Below are 6,293 nucleotides of genomic sequence, written 5' to 3' on the forward strand. Positions count from 1 at the left end.
TGGGGGTGGGTGCACCACGGAGCCTGGGACCTGCCGGGTCACACTTGGGATAAGTTGAGCCGTCAGAGCCTTTGCATTGAGTTTGCAAGCTAGGAGGAGACCAGGAGGCCAGGACATCACAGCTCGGGGACTTCCCAGCTCTTGGCTGCCGCCTTCCACCCTCCTCGCACCTTTCCCTCCTGCCCCAGCCCGGCTGCTCCTCTCCTCCTGGGTTTCTCCGGTCCCTTGGCCAGGCCAGGGGATGCCTGGTGCAGCCAAGGAGCTGGGCCGGCCCTGGAAACCCCCCCTGCTTTTGCCTCCCCTCTAGCATTTCTAGATCGATGCTCCCAGGAGCGGGGCTTGGCCGGCAGCCTGTCCTGTGCCGAGCCAGGAGCAGACGGGGGAGGCTGCACAGGGGTCCGAGGAGAGCTCTGCCTCGGAGGCCGGAGAGCAGCTACCCCAGGACTCCCGGAGCAGGGAGGGAAAAAGCATGATGCCAAGTCCGATCCTTAGTGCCACGTGACACGAGCAGGGCCACAGGGGTTCCTCTGGGCAAAGCAGAGCAGCCTTGAGGCTGCTCCGACTTCCTCCGTTTCCCCCGAGCGCCGGGGTCAGCCATCGCTTCTGCTTTCGTAGGAGCATAGAAGAGGAGGGTTGGAAGGGCTGCGCATTGAGTGCGACCCCCTGCTCAAAGCAGGACCGGCCTCCAACTCGATCTTGCAAGCCCATCTTCGCTGTCAGGAAGCCCCGAGGGTGCCCGGAGATGGGGACGTCCCACCACCACCACCTTTGGCGGGTCCACAAGCAGCAACGCAACGTCCCCCGGACGGGGTTGAGTTTGCAGCTGCTTTCCGGGTGCAGCACCCAGATCCCACCTGCTTCTCCTCCTTCAGGCGCCCACAACCCCTCCAAGGGACCTGGCACTAAACCGGGCACCGGCCTCAGTTGCTCGGGTGGACGCGGGCCCGGGAGAGACTGAGGAAGCTGAAGAGGACGGAAGTGTCCGACTGGCGAGAAGCAATTAGTGGAGCAGGGAGGCCGTGTGCCCGTCTCTGGGGAGCCGCTGTCTGGTTAAGTTAATCAAGGTGCGATTATCAGCAAGGCAGGTTACGGGAATGGCACGGCCAGGGCGTGGGGTGCTCGCCCTCTGCTTCTCGCCAGCCGATGGCATCTCAGAAGCAGGGAGGCAAAACCCACCCAGCCAGACTGGACAGAGGGGTCCTGGGCATCATGAAGCCGCGTTCGTGCCCTTGCTGCCAGCTCCCCCCTCCTGCTCGCGGGACCTCGATGGGGATGGCTAAAGCGAAGCACAGCTGGGTCGGGGGGGCACAGCTGGACCTGTCGCAGGGTGGCTCCATCGCCTCAGCTCCTGCGGGCCGGGGTGGCGGGTCTGGCTCTCCGAGTGAAGAAGCCACTTATTGGTGATTTATGGTTTACATGACTGGGAGGCGGGTGCCCTGGCAACGTCGCCATGGTAACGGAGATTAACCAGGCATCCAGGGACCCGGGTGATGCGCAGGAGGGGAGGCAGAGCGGAGCAGCGGAGAGGGATGAGTCTGGACTGGAAACAAAATATACCCAGAGGTGCGGAGGGGCTGATCCCAGGGAGGGGTCTGCCAGCCCCCTGCCTGGCAACAGCCGGGCTGAGCAACACCGGAAATCAGCACCCGGCTTGTCGGTGCCAGCCCTGCGGCGTCACCCCGGTGACGGCACCCACTCCTACACCCTCCCTGTTCACACACATGCGCGTGTGCACCGTCACCCGCCACGTCCAGCACCATCCAGAGCACGCACGCACCCGGCACAGCCGCTCCTGCGGTCCCGGGGAAGGGTGGGTCCGAGCCCGGCTCAGCCCCAGATAGATCAGCCGCTGGGTATCAGCCCTGCTTTGCAAACAGCGCCCGACTGCGATGCCTTGATATTCCCCGTGGGCAAAGATGCGCCCGCCCTCCTAGTGCGGCCAATCTCAGTTAAATCCCCAGCGCCCGGAGTCCCGGGATCCCATGAGAGTTGTTTCCAGCCCCCAAAAGCTGGAAGCCACAACCCCATTGCCCCAGACACCCGACGGCAAAAGAGGAGGAATGGACAGGGCTTGCTTCCTGCCAGTCTGATGCTCTCCCGAGGACGCCTCCTGGGTTTCCAGACACCAGGCATTGGCAGCCCCCCCGCCTTCCTCTACGTGCAGTCACAAACCTCGAGACCCCCCTTGTCCCCTCCGTTAATGAAGCTCCATCAGATCCGAGCCCCACACAGGGACCCACGAACTGATGTCTCGGTAGTGGGAATTTGCCTGCGCTAAGGGCCTGTGTGGACGCACTTAATGCATGGGAAGGGTAAGCAAGCCTGTGGGCTGTGCATCCACGTGGGAACCAGCACTGAATTCACAGCCCAGCTGTGCCGTTAGCTTTCCCCGTCTCATCGCCGAGCCTCCCGCGCACACGTGCCGCCCTGCTCACGCCTTCCGCCTCCCCCCTGGTGCTGACCAGGCCTTTTTCCATGCTCCTGGAGGAAAGCCCATGACCTTTTGTTTCTTTCCCCAGCCACAGAACAGCCGTGTTTATTTGCCTTCCTCTGGCTTTTTTTCCCCCGCTGCAGCATCCAAATGTGCAAAGGGCGGTTTCAAGTTTCCCTGCAGCAGCTCTGGTGGCCGCCGCTCCCTCCCGACTGCTTCGAGAGCCAGGGCTGCCGGCGCCTGAGCCTCGGCTACACTAGGGCACCTCTGCTCCCCTTCCTGCCGGTGCCATCCACGCCAGCAAGGCGGCTAGAGGGAGTGTAGACGGGCCCCGGCAACTCCCGATGCTTTGAGAGGCTGCAAGCTGCATCCTAAGCTCGGCACGTGCGGCTCATTGGAAAGATCCGATAGTTGCCAAATGGAATTAGGCACCTGCAGTGGGGCTGAGCTCCTAATGCCCCTTTGGGTCCTGGCTTTTCAGGACTTTTTAGGGCTCAGCCACCGTGAGCTTCACATGCAGACGTCTCTGGGCTTGGGTTGGGGGTTCAAAATCGACACGGATGGTGCTGCGGACAAGCCACAGCCCAATCCACCACAGGTGCTCAGACCCTCCGGATCCCGGGGCTCCTTCTCCCAGATGCCACAGCCGTGCAATCCTCCTCCCCCGCCGTGCAGCCTACTCTCCACCCCAGAAGCAGCCGCATCTGATCCAGGCCCCCGAGCCAGTGCTGCCCCTTCTCCACCAATCCTTTGCCACCTCCACGCACATGACCAGCTTCCCACATCCCCTTCCCCCCACCCCATTCACTAGCCCAGTGCTTCCCCCTTCCCTTTCTTTTTTCTCCTTTTGCAGGGGGGGCACGTGCCTTTCCCACCAGCCCCTGCCCAGTGAGGAGGAGGAGGAGGAGGAGGAAACGGAGACAGCCCCAGGCTCCCGCAAGTGCCGGATGCATTAGAGCGAAGGAGATGGCTTCGCCGGGCTCCGACGTGGGCCGGGAGTGCCAGGAGAAAATGGATTCCATGAATATTTGATGGCAGGGGTTCAGGGAGGCAGCTTGATTGGAAAATTACAGCTCTCTCCAACCGTGGGGTCAAGCGGCCTCGAGACACTTTGGTTTCCAGGCCTGTTCCAGTAAGAGGAGCCCCCGGTCGGGATAGGCCCCACCTCGAAAAACCCGCCCCGGCTATGAATGGGCCGAGTGGTGGCCACAAACTCTTCACCCCGGCCCCGGATCCGGCACCTCCGGGCAAGCCGGCCGGCTAGGAAGCCACGGGAGCCCAGGTGCTTGGGGCTCGGCTCAGACACTGGGGATCTAGGTCTAGGTCGGGGCGGGCAATTATTTTGGGCAGAGGGCCACGTACCAAGTTTTGGTAAGCTGTTGAGGGCACATTTCCCTCTCCAGTGCAGGGAAGCAGGAACAGCCCCATGGTCCAAGGCCAAAACCCTCTTCTAGTTGGGGGAGCAGGGATGGGGGGCCTCAATGCTGGGTCCTGCTGCCAGCTTCCCCTGGGTCCTAATGTCCCTGGCTCCTGTCATCTTTGACAGGCAGCCAGGAGCAAATAAATATTAAATTTTCTAAATGTTTTAGGGGCCCCGTGGGCCGTATTTTGCCCACCCCTGGTCTAGGTCCTGCCCAAAGGTTTCCAATCTCCTTCAGATCCTCTGCCTGAGGCCCCCATTCCTGGCAGCTCCCACCACAGCTTTGCAAACTGGTGTGCTCCGTGCGGCAGCAGTGTGGTTCAGTGGTCAGAGCACTGGGCTGAGGGTGGCCCCATCTACCCTCCCCTCGCCTCTGCTCTCCGTTCCCCGCCTTGTCTCCTGCTGTAATCTGTCAGGGCAAAGGCTGTCCCTTGCTGTGCCCATGTACAGCACCGAGCGCGGGGGAGCTTGATCTCCATGGGGCATCCAGAACATCAGCGGCAATACCCATGGGCAGACAGGATCACCCTCCCCAGGCAGAACCCGGGCCCCCCTGTCCATCCTGTCTCACACCCAGGCAGGGGCAGGCGAGCTGCAAAGCAAAGCACAGCACAGCACGGAGGTGCCTGGACATGCAGGACACCCCCTTTGTCCCCTCCACGTGTTCCCTTCTCAGCAGGTGCTGGCTTGATTATTACAAGACCCCCCCGCCCCACCCCAGAGACCCTCTTTGAACAACTCAGACTCCAGTCCAACTCCTCCAGTCCAGTGCTGCGCTCCCAGGCCTCTGGATCCCACCCTCCCTTCCATCCCAGGCCTCTGGATCCCCCCTGGATCCCTTCCTTCCATCCTCTGGTGCTTCCTCTACCAGCCACCGCTGTTTTGAAGGACCACCATGTTTCCATATTAAAACAAAACCCGAGCACCCCCCACAGCAGCCCAGACGCAGCTGGAGAGTGAAACCAAGATCATGAATGAAGCTGACCAGCCCCAGCTCCTTGCAGTCCCCAGAGCTGGCTCCATTTGCGTTCGTGGAGTCAGCGGGCCCTTTGCCAAGGGGAGCCCGTCTCTGGTTTAAATCCGTGCTGGGGCTTCGAGCGGGTAAATCCAGCACTGAATGGGCCCAGAGGGTCCTCTGCTTTCAGATCCCACCACCGGGCAAGAGATGGGAGATTTGGGATGTTGAAGCAGAGAGAGGAAGCCAAGTGCTGGGGTCCCAGGCAAGCGGCTGCACCTCTAGGCTCTAACAAACTCCCGCCCAGGACCCGACTCCGCTCCTTTTACAACCTCCAAGACCGAGGCTGCTGGCGTCTGCTCGTGGAGCAGGTAGCACAAGGCTGGGCCCCGCTGAGGCTGATACTGCCCGGAGCTCAAGCTGCAGAGATTGGAGCCATGAGGGGGACCCAGTAACATAAAGTTCCCTCGCGCTAAAGTTTTCAGCAGCCGAGGGGAAGGTACACGTATAAACCCGGCCAGCGAGGCAGCCACCCCCAGACGGCGGGACGTATCAGAGGGCCCTGGCATCAGGATGCCACACTCCGCAGGGCGTCTATGCTCAGGGCACCCCTACCAGGCAGGGGAAGGCGGCACTCCCCATTGTATGGAGAAGCAAAGCGCGGTGCAGAGACAGCCCCGAGGGGCAGAACTCTCATTAAGGGACATGGCCAAGGCCACGGCAAGCCGCGGTGGCAGAGCCAGAGGTAGAGCTTGGTTTCATTACAGAGTCTCCAAGCACTCGGCCAATCTTTGTCTTATCCTTCCCCCACCTTCGGAGAGGGCAGTGCCCCAGGTCACACCAGAGAGCTGGGTCTACAGCCAGGCCCCCTGGTTCCCACCATCTTGCTCCGACCAGTGCACCACACTCCCCTCCCACCCCCAGTCTTGGGAAGAAACCCCCAAGTGTCTTGGTTCCCAGTGCCTTTGCTCAAACTGCTTCCTCCCAGAGCTAGTAATGGGTCCTCAGCTGCCCCCCACCCCCAGTGCTGACCCCTTACTCTACATTGCTCCAGAAACAAAGTGACCCCAGCCCTCGGACATCCAGTGTGCTCACCGCGTGCCCTCCGTCCCCTCCCACGGCCAAGGCTTTTTGCCCCGCTCCTGACGGCACCCCCTGCTGGAAGAGGCTGATGATGCAGCCCCCCACACACTACATCCACGCTCTTGCCCCTGCACCCAGGTCCCACTGTGCAAGCAGAGCCACCTCCCCAGGCTCCAGGCTTTCCTCCCGCACCAGGGGACGGATCAGGGCATGGCACCAGGGCCCCGTCTCGCCTGCCAGCGGGACCTGTTGCACACCTGGCATCTGGCTACCAGATGGCCAGCCACCAGCCTGAGGCAGGGGCTCCGGGGAGGAGATGCCTCCCTCCCCTGGCAGTGCCAGCAGGGAGCTAGGTGCTACCCCCCCGAAAGCTGGCACCAAATCCCAGCCAGGACATGCACAGA

The 6,293-nt window shown here is 62.0% G+C and overlaps 1 protein-coding gene across 4 annotated transcripts in view; it reads right to left on the reverse strand.

The window, feature by feature from the left end:
* PALM (paralemmin) overlaps positions 1-6,293 on the reverse strand; it is a 33,372-nt gene that overhangs the window by 26,049 nt on the left and 1,030 nt on the right. The window lies entirely within an intron of this gene.

The sequence above is a fragment of the Alligator sinensis genome, unplaced genomic scaffold (genome assembly GCF_000455745.1).
Source record: "Alligator sinensis unplaced genomic scaffold, ASM45574v1 scaffold1295_1, whole genome shotgun sequence".
NCBI classification, from domain to species: domain Eukaryota; kingdom Metazoa; phylum Chordata; order Crocodylia; family Alligatoridae; genus Alligator; species Alligator sinensis.